The sequence below is a fragment of the Trichosurus vulpecula genome, chromosome 7, assembly GCF_011100635.1.
Source record: "Trichosurus vulpecula isolate mTriVul1 chromosome 7, mTriVul1.pri, whole genome shotgun sequence".
Lineage (NCBI taxonomy): Eukaryota > Metazoa > Chordata > Mammalia > Diprotodontia > Phalangeridae > Trichosurus > Trichosurus vulpecula.
The window spans coordinates 175,515,821-175,530,760 of NC_050579.1; the positions used below are offsets into that span (position 1 = coordinate 175,515,821).

Sequence of the window (14,940 nt, forward strand, 5' to 3'; positions counted from 1 at the left end):
CATTTGCATTTAGTGTCACATTCATTAGCTTTGTCTTTCAGTCATCCTATTGGAAAGGTTCATATGGATTCTTATTTTTATTTCTATAATTAATCAGAACAAACTTCCTCTGTTTTGTATTAATAACCAATATGTTACTTTTATTCAGACTTCATTTTGGGATAACTCTGATTCCTACCTCACTGCCTCCATCTTCTCTTATTTCTCTTTTCTTTTTATTCCCTTCTGTTTCATTGGAAAAGCCTTTTGAAACCATTAGTTATTTAGATTATATAATACCCTGAAAATTCTCACATTTTGTTTGAAAATGGTTTAACTTGATTGTTTTAAATGTTTAACTATTTTTTTTGTCTAGGAGACATTTGGCATTTGAATACTTTTTAGAAATGGATACATCTTTATGCAAACTTTTCAGACTCTTTTTGCTTAAAGATTTTTTTCCTGTCCTCATTCTGGGTTTTCCTGGGTAGACAATTCTTACCTTGTGGACCATGTCTCTGAATTTTATAACTGTTGTATTTTAGTTCCTGTGATTCTCTCTTGTCCTTGAAAACTCAATTATGCTATTCATTATTAATTTTTGTTCAATCATAGATGATTTTTGTATTACTCCAGAAGTTTGTACTAACACTTAACACAGTATTATTGAAATTTATTATTGACTAGGTATCCAAATCTTGGGTTTTTCTTCAGTAGTGTAATGTGAATTTTCTCTATTTGTATTTTTTAGTTTATAACAATTCTGGAAAATTTTATTTCCATGAAACATTTATTTCCATGTATTCAGATTCTTTAGCTTTTTCTAAATTACAGAAATATCAGTAATCCTGACCACTGTACCACAAGTCTTTTCAGCCTTTCACTTGTGTGATTTGTAATAGCTTGGATGATTCAATGATTTTTTTGAGTCAATATTTCTAGACATAAATCTATTTTACATTGTAATTTGCCTGTTTTGGACTGTTTTTTTTTAGTTTTTCTACTGTTTTCCAAATATTGGTCCTTTTAATTTATGTTTGTTTAGTTTTTAAAAAGCATTTAAAAATTCTCATTTGTTTAACATCTATGAGTAATAAATCAAGTTCACATTTGGTTTGGTATTTTGATTATCTTTAGCAATGCCATTCTTTGCTTAGTTTTATTAATCTATTTTTTATTCATTTGAGGAAATCTTGTATGTTTTTTTGGCCATGTCTTTTACTTATGATACTGTAGCTTTCATTTATCTATTCATTCTCTTTAATCCAAGGTGTCAATCATGGATCAGGCTCTGAGGATCATGTTTATATGTTTCATGAATTTCCACAGTGTCTCTCCCCTTCCCTCTAAAAGAAATTAACAAGGGATTAACAAATTTTTGTTTATGAGCTTATGTGCACTTAGCTAGAGTGGATCGTGATGGCAGATACATCATCTACTCAAAGCCTTTATGGCTTTGTGGCATTTGCAAGTTTGTGCCTTTACAAATAACGCTTGATGATAGTTTTATGTAAATGCTTTTTTTTATCAATTTAAAGGAAAAATCCATTTATATTTATACTTTCAAGCGTTTTTAATAGAAATGAGGGTTCTACTTTATCAAAAGGTTTTTATGCTTCTTCTGGATCCGGCTCCTCGGCCTATACCGGGGGGCCCCGCCCAGGCGGCTGCGGCGCCCGGTGACAAGAAGGCAGAAGGGGCCGAGAGAGTAGAGTTCGCAAATGGGGCTCTTCGGGAAGACGCAAGAGAAGACTCCCGAGGAGCTGGTCAATGAATGGTCGTTGAAAATCAGAAAAGAAATGAGAATAGTTGACAAGCGAATAAGAAGTATCCAGAGAGAAGAAGAAAAAGTGAAGCGATCGGTGAAGGATGCTGCCAAGAAGGACCAGAAGGATGTCTGTGTCATTCTAGCCAAGGAGATGATCAGATCTAGCAAGGCTGTGAGCAAGCTGTATGCTTCCAAGGCATGAATTCTGTCCTCATGGGCATGAAGAACCAACTGGCTGTCCTTCGAGTGGCTGGCTCCTTGCAGAAGAGTACGGAAATGATGAGAGCCATGCAAAGCCTGGTGAAGATCCCAAAGATCCAGGCGACCATGAGGGACCTTTCCAAAGAGATGATGAAGGCAGGGATCAGAGAAGACATGTTAGAAGATACTTTTGAAAGCATGGACGATCGGGAAGAAACGGAGGAAGCCGCAGAAATGGAGACTGACAAAATTTTCTTTGCGATCACGGCCGGGGCTTTAGGCAAAGCACCCAGCAAAGTTACAGATGCTCTTCCAGAGTCTGAACCTTTGGGGACGACAGCTGCCGCCGAGGTAGAGAAGGAAGAGGAGGAGGATGATCTTGAAGCCATGCAGTCCCGAGCAGCCACCCTCCGAAGCTAGGTGGGTACGCCCACCCTGCCAGCAGCAAGTGACTTTGTTTGTCCACATGGTGGACACCCCGACTAGGAACTTTTTATCTATCTCCTGTGAAATACTGTTGGCTTTTGTTAGGCCATTGCAGAGGGTTTTTTTCTACTGATTTCTGTTGAACTCCCTGCAGAGGGGATGGGGCTATCATAGGTGTGAAAGAGGAGATAATTAACCTGAGATGAATATTGTCATGTTAGTGTAAAATTTCCAGTTATAAAAGTGTTTAGAGTGGAGAAAAATCTCTTGCAAAGAGTAGAATCTTCTTACAAAGCACTTTTAAGTATTCTGCTGCCTGATTGTTAAGTATTCTGTACATTTTTCTGAAAAACATTACAAATGGATTATAATAAATTTCTGCTGTAAAAAAGGTTTTTATGTACCAACTGATATAATCATATGATTTTTGTTACTTTTATTACTGATATAATCAATTATGTTAATAGTTTTCTTTATGTTAAACTAGCCTTCCTAACATAGTCTTACGTAACATCACCTTCACACCATAATGAGGTATCAGAGTCATAATTTACTGGAGGGCTACAAAACCAAGTTGGGTAAAATCCCATTCTAGTAGTTGTTGTGGGCTATAACTGTTGGAACAAAGAAAAAAAAATCAAAACAAAAAACCTCAAAGGAATAAAAACAGCAATATTGAGCCACAAAACTTATTGGCACATAAAAATGTTTTAATTTTTTTCCTCAGGAAGAATTTGTGTTTGTATTTTCAGAATTCTATTTTTTGATGACCATCATTTCTTGAATTCTCTTTGCTTTTACCTCTTTTTGTTAGCCATGGGGTCATACCTATTATTTCTTTGAGCTTTTTGAAATCTGTTCCTCTAAACCCTAGGATACACATTTGGCCATTATCAGCATCTCTCTCTTTGGCTAGTACAAATTTCCAGGTGTTGGAATCTTTTCCTCCCAAGATTTCTCCTGCTTTCACTTCGCTAATTAGTTACCGTTGTTGTTACTCTAGAGCTGAGTCTAGAGTATCAGTTCCACTTATTGAGTTCACAAACTTAGGAGAAATAGGTTATAGACATGTCCTTTTCTAGGATGAGTAATTTGGTGGGTGTCTTTTTTTCCAGTAAAGTACCTTTTATGTAGTAGCTGCTCGGTAAATATTTGTTGAATTTGAATTAGTACAATTAGTAATTGGACTAACAACTATTGCTGCTTTATTATATAAAATAAGTCTTTTAAATAGTATTTTATTTTTTCCCATTTACATGTCAAGGCAATTTTCAGCATTTATTTTTACAAGATATTGAGTTCCAAATTTTTCTCCCTCTCTACCTCCCCTCCTCTCTTCCTAAAATGGTGGACAATTTGATATAGGTTATACATGTACCATCATGGAGAACATATTTTCATAGTAGTCACAGTTGTGAAAGAAGAAACAGATTAAAGGAAAAAAATGAAAAAAAATAAAATAAATCAAAAAGTATGTTTTGATCTGTATTCAGATTCCATCAGTTCTTTATCTGGATGTGGATAACATTTTTCTTTGTGAATCCTTTATATTTGTCTCCGATCATTTTGTTGCTGAGAAAGGCTGAGTCCTTCATAGTTCATCATCACACAATGTTGCTGATACTGTGTACAACATTTTGGTGGTTGTTAGGTCTTGAACCTGTAATTCACTTGACTTCTCCTTTAGGAATTTAGATATTATAACACTTGGTACATATGTGTTTGGTATTGATTGCCTATGGTACTTTTTTTTTTTTTAGCAAGATGCAGTTTCCTTTCTTTCTCTTTTAATTAAGTCTATTGTTGCTTTTCCTTTGTCAAAGACCAGGATTGCTACCCCTGATTTTTTTTTAAATTCAGGTTAAGTAGAATAGATTCTTCTCCAGTCCCTTACCTTTACTTTGTGTGTATCTCTCTGCTTCAAGAGTGTTTCTGGTAAAAAAACAAAAACAAAAAAAAACAAACAAAAAAAACAAAAACAAAAACAAAACATTGTAAGATTTTGGGTTTGATCCACTCTACTATCTGCTTCCATTTTATGGGAGAGTTCATCCCATTCACATTCAAAGTTATGATTACTAACTGTATAATTCCCTCCATCCTATTTTTCTTCTTGTTTGTCCTCTCTCCTTTCACCCTTTCCCTCATTACCAGTGTTTTGCTTCTGTGTATCACCTCCCCTGATCTGCATTGTCTTCTATCAGTTCTTTCCCCCAAATCCCTTACTTAATCTCCTCCCCTCCTACTTCCCTGTCTGGTAAGACAGATTTCTATATTCAACGGGTTTTTTATATTATTACCTTTTGAAGCCAATAACAATGAAAGCAAGTTTAAGTGATGCCCATTGCTCACTCTCCCATCTTCCCCTCCGCTGTAATGGGTCCTTTGCACCTCTTCATGTGAAATAATTTACAGTATTCTCCATCTTCCTTCTTTCTGTACCTAGTGTACTCCTCTTTCTCATTCTTTGCTTATTTTTTATGTCATTCCCTCTGTCCCTCTTTATGTCATTCCCTCTTATACCCTTACCCTCTGTCTATGTATATTCCTTGTAGCTTTACTTTTAGTGGTACAATTTTTAAGAATTACAAGTATCATCTTCCAATACATGGATGTAAACAGTTCAGCTCCATTGAATTCCTTATGTTTTCTTTTTGCTTTTTGTCTTTTTAGGCTTCTCTTGGGTCTTGATCTTGGAGATCCAATTTTTTGTTCAGTTCTGCTCTTCTCTTTATGAAGGCATGAAATCTTATTTCATTGAATAGCCTTTCTTCTCTTGAAATATTATGCTTAATTTCACCAGTTAGGTGATTCTTGGCTGTGGTCCTAACTCCTTTGCTTCCTGGAATATCATATTCTGTGACCTCGGTCCTTTAATGCTATAGCTGCTAAGTCCCGTGTGATTCTGATTGTGGCTCCCCAATGTTTGAATTGTTTCTTTCTGCCCACCTGCAGTATTTTTTCCTTTACCTGATAGTCCTGTTCCTTGGAGTTTTTATTTTAGGATCTCTTTCTTGAGGTGATCAGTGGATTTATTTCAATGCCTAAAACAGGCCCTCTGGTCCCAGGATATCAGGGCAGTTTTCCTTGATAATTTCTTGAAAGACGCTGTCCAGGTCCTCCTTTTGATTATGGCTTTCAGGTAGTCCAATGATTCTAACTTTGTCTCTCCTGAAGCTATTTTCCAGGCCAGTTGTTTTCACCATAAGATATTTTACATTTTCTTCTTTTTTTCATTCTTTGGAATTGGATTGATTCTTGATGTCTCATAGAGTCATTAGCTTCCACTTGCCCAATTCTAACTTATAAAGAGTTATTTTCCTCAGTTAGCTTTTGTACTTCCTTTTCTATTTGCCAATTGTACCTTTAAGTACTTGTTTTCTTCAGTGGATTTTTGTATCTCCTTTTCTATTTGGACAATTCTATGCTTTAAGCAGTTGTTTTCTTTTTCCAAGTTGTTGAGTTTTTTTTCAGGTCTCTTGCATCACTCACATTTCTATTCCCAATTTTCCTTCTACCCTCTCTTATGTGATTTTAAACTCCTTCTTGAATTTTTCTGTGAGTTCTTTCTAGGCTTGAGACCATTTCCCATTTTCTTTGGGGTTTTGCCCAGAGGTGTTTTGACATTGTTGTCCTCTTCTGAGTCTGTCAATCTTCCTTGTCACCGTGACAACTTTCTATGGTCAGGTTCTTTTTTTGTTGTTCTCTCTTTTTTTGCTCATCTTTTTTGGCTTTTTTCCTTTCTTTTAAATTTGAGCTCTGCTGGAAGGGGCATTGTCTCGAGTGTCTTGTGCTAGTGGTTGCAGGCCCTGGCTATTTACCTGGTGATGCACTGATGTTGTTCTGAGGCCCACGGGGGACCCTGATATCCGGTGTTGCACTGAGGGAGTGGGATGGGTGGTGCTGCTCAAGGTCATAGGGGTCTGGCAGCTTACCTTGTGCTGAGCCAGGGTCCTACTGCTGGTGTCTAGTGTGTGCTAAGGCTTGTGGTATTTCTGCATTTTCCTGGGGTACACTGAAGCATATGGCTATCTGGCTGCTGGAGGTTGCCTGTTTGCTTAGGGATTTGCTGAAACTCTTGGCAGTTCTTGGAGCTGGAGTTTGCCCATTCTCTTGGCTATGCTGAGGCATGTGGGGGAGGGAGATGCTGGTATTGGCATTTGCCTGCTCCACTGCACTGGGGCTCAGGATCTCCTGCTGGCTTGCTGAGATGGGGCTTGCTGCTGGTTTGCTGTGATGCTTCTTGTCCTGGGCTGTGCTCCCCTTTTACTCAAGTGAGAAAGACTTTTTTTGTGATTCCTCCTAATTTCTTGGACTAAAAGATTATTTCACCCCATCTTTTTTCTGGTTCTGCTGTTTTGGGAGGAGGGGTGTGTGTGCTATTTTATGGTTGTTTGGAGGTGAATACAGCAAACTTACAGTGTTTTACTGCTTACTCTGCCATCTTGGCTCCTGGAAGTCCTCCTGCTCAAAACCAGTCTTTTGAGTAGAGAATACATAACTTCCCCATAATTAAGAAACATCTTTCTTATCTGGTGCAATCTTCTCCCAGCATTTCCATTTTGCGTTATTATACTGTAATTTGCATTTCCAGCTTTAAAAAGGAACCATTCATTTGTCCATTCAACAAACAGGTTATTGAAACAGTCTTATTGAAAGAACGTTGGCCTGAGAGTTGAGATATATAGCTGTTTCTGTACCTAACTCACTGTTTTAACTTGAATTTTAGCTTCAGTTCAAACCAAAGTTTTAACTTCACTTCTCTGGGACTCAGTTTTCTCCAGTGTAAAATGAACCTGATGGACTAGAGGATCAATAAAGTACCTTTAAGTTCTAACATTCTATTTATTGAGGTGAAAGAACATTTTTAGATTAGTAACAGTGAAGACATAAAGAAGGCAAGTGAAAAGGTCAGTATGTGAAGTTTGAATTCTGAGACAATCTCTGTCTCTCTCTCTCTGTCTCTGTCTGTCTGTCTCTCCCTCTCTCTGTCTCCCTCTCTCCTCTTTCTCTTTCTCTCTCTCTCTCTCTCTCTCTCTCTCTCTCTCTCTCTCTCTCTCTCTCTCTCTTCCCCCCAAGGGAGGGACAGTGTGGCACAGTGCCAACAACAATAGAATGTGAGCCAAAGGACAGAGTTTCAAATGCAACCTCTACCTCTTACTACCTATGTAACTTTTAGCAATTACTTAATGTCTCTGATCTCAGTTTTCCTACCAGTAAAATGAAGGGGGGTGAATTATATAATCTGTAAGATCCTTTTTAGCTCTAAATCTATGATATCAAATATTTATCCACTATACATACCACAGAGTCTCTCATCTGTAATTTGTACGTATGAGAAGCTTAGGTTCAAAATCATTAAGTGACCTGTCCGAGGTAACAGTTAAGTGAGATTCTAGTGCTCTTTTCTCTATACAGCACTTATGGCAACAATGTAATATATCCTGACAAAGCATTTACAGAACCAAGTTGAAAGTCAGCAATCAAAATCCTCCCTGCTGTTACGGAATATTGCTTAGATGAAATGTCATTCCCCAAATCACTTCTCTTGCTCTGTGAATATTAATGGAAAACTGCCTAGCTACCTTGGGTTTCAAGTATCAACACATCCCAAGGGGTCATAAAGTCTCTCATATCAATAGTGGTGATTATTTGTTTGGTGATTGCTTGGAAAATAATTTCAGTGGCAGAGAAAACTATAAGCAAGATGAACTAATATAGTATGCATTAAATTGTAAATGAGAAAAATGAAGGTGGTGAAAATGAAAAAGCAGGGAGTGAGAAGAATGTACAGGAATAGAAAATATGACTGACATAGATAAAGTATTTTATTCTGACTCAGTGAAAAACTAAAAAAAAAAAAATAAACTGAGTGAGAATCTTAGATGTAGAGTGCCATAGAAATCACTAGTTTTTATCTGGTCAATGCAAGAGGAAGTTTTAGCAGAGCATTTGGGAACTGAATAAGTGATTGAGCTGCTTCTTTTGATAGTATATTCTATTACCCTTGGGTTGTAACATTTTATTTTCCCCAAGAACTTTTCATATGTTAAAACAGGTGAGATTGCTGGTTATTCCATTAATGTAGTATGTGTTGTTAATGAAAATACTTTCCCAAACTCTGAATACTTCTCTATTATGAATAGGCTAAATACAATGTGACTAAATAGCTACTATCTTTTCCCTAACATGTCTTTTCTTGAATAATATCAATGTAAAAGCACTTTGGACCTGAGTCCCAAATTTTAGTTCTGCAGCTAATTCTTACTACCTGGTGACTTGAGGTAATACATTACACTTCTTGGGTCCTCAGTTTCCTCATCTGTAAAATGGAAGCAATAATATTAATAATTCTTACCTTATAGCCTTATTGTAATGGAAACAGTTGACCAATATTTAAAGTATTATATAAATGTGAGTTTTATGACTACTACTAATTTTTTTGTAGTAGTAGAAAGATACATGGGCACCTCCAAGGTATGCTTTTAGATAAAAGCCTAGTTAAAGGGATCTTAACCTTTTTCATATCAAGTACACTTTTGGCAATCTGGTGAAGCCTGATCTCAGTTTTCTAACCTGTAAAATGAAGGGGGTTGAATTAGATAATCTGTAAGATCCCTTTTAGCTCTAAATCTATGATATCAAATATTTATCCACTATACATACCACAGAGTCTCTCATCTGTAATTTGTACATATGAGAAGCTTAGGTTCAAAATCATTAAGTGACCTGTCCGAGGTAACAGTTAAGTAAAATTCTAGTTCTCTTTTCTCTATATAGCACTTATGGCAACAATGTAATATATCCTAACAAAGCATTTACAGAACTAGGGACTCCTTATCAGAATAATGTTAACAAATGCATGTAATAAAATACATAGACATTTCTACATCATATGGCCGACAAGATAAAGGGATAGACATTTTTTGCTCTCCTCACAGTCTCTCAAACTTCTCCAAATATGTGGAAGAGATACAGCAATTCTATCTGTCTCTGTGGTTTAGGGTACCAAGAATCCAAACAAGATGAAAGTCTAATGAACTAACAGTAAAGAAGGCTAAACTCTAACTCCTAATGCATTTCGCACTTGTCTCCCATACTACCTGTCACATGGGTAAGGATGCAAAAGCTTGCCCAAGTACTTGCCACAGAACTCAACTCTGTATTTTCTCTCCTTCCATTGCCTCAGAAAACCAAAAAGAAGAACCTTTCCCTGGCTGAGATAGCAATGTGGTGGCACTATACTACAGCAGAATTCAGCAAGACAGCTGAGGAGCAGAGGGAAGTGGGGCAGGACAGGTTTTGTGTGGCTGTGGGGGCACTGCACTAAGCCTGAGGGAAAAAGACCAGCATGCAGCCAGACCAGTTCTATTTCCTGCTCCCTATCATGCCACCAGGAGAGATTTGGGGCAGAGACTGGAACAATGGATTGTGAATTTCCTAGCGTGGGAGGAAGCTGAGATAGTTTCAAGGTCCAGATCCCAGAGAAACCACCATCAAAGGAGAAGGAGTCAGAAAATGAGGAATAAAAGAAAAACATTAAAATTACCAAAGATCTCAGGTGGAATAAAACTCAAACACCTTGAGTGAAAGCAGATAAACAAACAAGTAAGATATTACTCATAGAAAGGAATAAGACATCCAGATCAGCCAAAAATTGCTGAGACATCTATGAATAAATATTGAAAGGAAGAGGAAAATGAATCAACACCTCATGAGGTAGAGGAATCTGGATGCCATGAGATCATCAACCAGAGCAGGATGTTCCCAAGTGTTTAAAAAAGAAATAAAAATCAGTAAAAGCAAAATTTATGGCCTCTACAGACAAAATAATTGGCAGAATAGGAAAAATTTCAATTCATGGTGCTAAGTCTCATTAAAGGATCCAAAGAGGCAATAACTGGTTTATACACAAGTGAAGAACAATTTGGAAGAAAAGAAAAGCAATGATGTTAAAACACTATCTCCTTATAAACAAAACACATTGATCTTGAAGACAGGATATGGAGAGATAACATAATGCCAGAAATTATACAAGAAAACTGGTCAGACCTTCTGAATATAGAAAACAGAATATTCTTTGAATGAATCCACAAATCCACTCTAGAAAAACTAACAAAAAACTTGTCCTGCAAATTCAAGGACACATAATAGTTAAATTTAACGATCCTAAGGACAACAAATTCTGCAAGCAACTTGGAAAAAGACCTTTAAACATAACGAGAGGAAATTCAAATAACATAAGACTATTCTATAGATACAAGAAACTGTAGAAAGGAAAGGAATAATGTATTAAGAAGAGTAAAAGAGATTGATATGCAATTCAAGGTAATATATCCTGTAAACCTGAACCTAACCATTAATGAAAAAAGATAGACATTCAGTAAAGAGTAGTTCAAAATATTTTTAGAAAGAAAGCCAGACTCCAACAACTGATTTGTTTTGCGAACATCTTAGACAGCAGAAATAAAAGAAAGGCAAACAAATACGGCCACCAAGGGCAAACAAAATAACAAAAGAGAGACCCTGAAGAAATTTCTTTCTAAAAATACACAAAAAGACCAGGATGAAAGCAGAAGGCAAAAGAAGTAAGTGTAGAGAAATGGGCCTGAAACATCAAGGATAAATCCTCAAAACACTCTGCTTACAAGTAAATTAATGATTTTTTTTGGTGAGACAAAAGGGGAAGAAGGGAATATAGAATAGATAGAGGGAAATATGAGATGTACTCTAATCAAGTCAAAGGCTAACAATGAAGTAAAAAATAACTCCTGTAGTCAATCAGAAAGAGGAGAGCCTCCAAGAAATTGGTCAAGTGGACAAAGGAAGAGATTTTAATGAGGGAGGGCAGTAACTACTGTTTCAGTAGTAGATGGGGATATCAATAATAAACACTCCCATGGAGAAGAGATATAGTCTATTAAAAAGTATAGAGACCTTATAACAGATATAATATGTAGTGATATGGTGATTTGAGAGACCTCTCAGCCTGTGCCTGGAGGATAAGGAGAATAAAAACCTTGAGGATAGTTGACACCCAGAGAAGCAGCAGGCATGGATTCAGGGAAGAGATTGCATAGCAAATGGGGAAAAATAACCAGTAGGAAGGCAAAAGTTAATAATGACTTGCCTAATAAGGGACATAGCAAAATTCCTACTACTAGATTAAGCACAATCCAATAAAATGTAGAAAGAGTGACAGATTGGATAAGAAAATAAAAATCCACAAGAGAAACACATTGAAAAAAAAAGTAATACCAAAAAAAATAAACAAACAAAATGAGGGACTAGAAACACTTTTTTTTACAATGTATTAAGTGATTTTGTTTTGAAAAAGCAGTCACTATCATGCCATCAGACAAAGCAAAAACAAATATTTACAACATAAAAAGTGATAAACAAGAAAAACTATATTATGCTGACAGGAACCTGAGACAACAAACCAATATCAAAATTAAACTTACATGTACCAAATGTCTTTGCACCTAAATTTATCAAGGGAAAATTAACTGAACTACCAGAAGACATAGAAAATAACACAGTAGTGGAAAGAGGGTTCAATGTACCCTTCTCCATTTTGGATAATCCTGATTCAAAGATAAACAAAAGACAAAATACATAATTGAATGAATTGGAAAAACAAAACCAAAAAAAAAACCCAACAACCTAGAGTAAAAGACTCATGGTATTTTCTAAATGGGTTTGGGTAAAAAATATTTCTCAGAATCTTATGGAACTTTTCCAAAAATCAACCATGTACTAGGACATTGCCCAAAAAAATGACTAAGGATAAACACATCCTTTACAGACTATAATACAATGAAAATAGTAATCAGTTCAGGGATTATAAATGAATGACACAGATACAAATGGAAATATAACAATGAAATACTGAGCAATAACAAGGTCAAAGGGCACATTATAGATACAATTGATAATTATGTGGAAGAATATGATGATGATGAAACAATATACTAAAATTTTGGGGATATACCTAAAGCAATCCTCAGGGGAAAAATTATATACCTTCAAACATACATGAACAAAATAGAAAAAGGGAAGATTGATGAACTGACTATACATTTTAAAAATTAGAAAGCCAACAAATAAACAAACATAAAATTAGCACAAAAGAAGAAATATTTAAAGTTAGAATAGATAAATTAGAAACCAAAATTACAGAAATGATAAAGTAAAAGCTGATTTTTAAAAGAAAGATTAATAAAATCAATAAAACTTTAGCAAATATGATTAAAATGAAGAGGGCAAAAATTCAAATGAAGTAGCTCATCTGAGCAAGGTGAAACCACAACAAAACCAGAAATAAAATTTCAGAACATACCATGCACAGTTATATGACTAGAAAACTTAGAACAAAAAAGAAGCAGAGCAATATCTTCAAAAATATTAAATACTCAAACTAACAGACGATCGAGTAGAAAAAAATTAGTAACTATCAAAGAACTACCAAAGGTGGGAAAAAACTCCTTGTCCTTATAGAATCATAGGAGAATTCTACAAAACTTAAACAAATATTAGTATCAATACAATAAAAATCATTCTCAAAAATTTAGAAAGTACCCTATGAAATTCTTTTTAGGAGACAAACATAATCCTAGTACCTATAACATAAAACAATAAAGTACAAGAGGTGAAACTATCAATCAGGATCATCAATGAATATGAATTCAAATATTTTAAATAAAATCCTAAAATACAGATTGAAGTGATTCATCAAAGAAATTATTTACCGTGACTAAATTGGATTTATACCAGAATTCAAGCAGCTTTCCATTAGGAAAATAATCAACATATGCATATAAAAACAAAAACTGTCCAACCACATGATGATTTCAACAGATGCAAAAAAAACATTTTGACAAAGCACAAAATTTATTCATTTATGCAAAAATTTCAATAAAGTAAAAAAAAAATAGAAGGACCTTTCATAAAAAAGTGTCTTTCTAAAACTGAGAGCAAGCAAAATATGCAGTGGGTTATTCACTAGAACCTTTTGCATGAAAACAGGAGTAAGTAAGGATGCCTACTTTTCCATTATTGCTTGATATATCTCTGGAAACGCTATCAATAACAACGAAATGATGATGATGATATGGTCTACTAAGAAAACACTGGGGAATCAGCAAAAATGCTAATTTAGATAATCAGTAGCTTCAGCAAAGTTGCAAGCTTCAAAATAAACCCTTAGAACAGCAGTTCAAAATATTAATTTTCAAAATGAGGCAATAGTAGAAAGGGAAATCTTATTCCAAATAATTGCAAAATGTGTATAACATCTAGGGCTCAATCTAACAAAGTACAAAAAGTTTTTGTAATAATTTAATTACATAGTGCTCCACCAAGAAATAAAGAACTACTTCAGTAGCTGGAGAAATATTCAGTGCTCATGGTTGGATCATTCCAATATAACAAAAATGATAATAGTACCAAAATTATTTTCTACTTTTAATGATATACCAATCAAATTATTAAAGGGATACTTTATGGAACTTGATAAAAATAATTATGAAATTCACTTGGACAATAAAAGATCTAGAATATCAAGGGAAATAACAAAAAAGAGGTAGGAATGAAGGGAAAATAGCACTTTTAGGCTTAAAATATAGCATAAAGCAGCAATCATCAAAACCATCTGGTATTGATTAAAAAATCAAATGGTAAATCAGTGGAACAGACTAGAAAAGGGAGAATCGGAAACAATGGAACTTGATAAACCAGAAAACTTAATTATTTGGGAAAGAACTTCTCTTTTTTGAAATAATTTTTAATAAAAATTTATTTTTAATATCCACTTTAAAAAAATTGAGTTCCAGATTCCCTTCCTCCTTCCTATTCCTCCCTACCCATTGAGAAGGCAAATAATGTGATATCCATTATACATGTGAGGTCATGTAAAAAATATATCCTTAATAGCCATGTTGCAAAAAAAGGGACAACAATGAAAAACAAGAAACATAAAGTGAAAAAAGTATGTTTCAATCTTCACTCAGTTCTCAGAGAAAACTCATTAGTTCTCTCTCTGGAGATGGATAGCATTTTTAATCATGGGTCCTTTGGAATCATCTTGGATCATTATCTTAATCAGAGTAGCTAAGTCTTTCACAGTTTACTATAGTGTTATTGCAGTGTATAATGTTCTTCTGGTTCTGCTCGCTTTTCTTTGTGTCAGTTCATATAAATCTTCCTGGGCTTTTTTTGCAACCATCCTGCTCATCATTTCTTATAGCACAATAGTATTCCATAACATTTTTATACCATAACTTACTTAGTCATTCTCTAGTTAATGGGCATCCCCTCATTTTCCAGTTCTTTTCCACTACAAAAAGAGCTGCTATAAATATTGGGACACAGACCTCATGTTGGTATTGCTGGATGAAAAAGTTTGAATAGTTTTAGAGATTCTGTTCCTCAGGGCCCCTGCCTGTTTCCTTGAAACAGCACATGCTTCTTTCTGCCCTGAAACTGTGACCTAGAAGTGGGTATAGAGTGCTCTGTTCTTGACCTAGTGCTAGCACAGGACTCCCCTGCAGTCTCTTTCTGACCAG

The 14,940-nt window shown here is 35.3% G+C and overlaps 1 pseudogene; it reads left to right on the forward strand.

Annotated features, from left to right (window-relative positions):
* Positions 1-1,700: 1,700 nt before the first annotated feature.
* LOC118858662 lies at positions 1,701-2,368 on the forward strand (annotated as a pseudogene).
* The last annotated feature ends 12,572 nt before the right edge of the window (positions 2,369-14,940 follow it).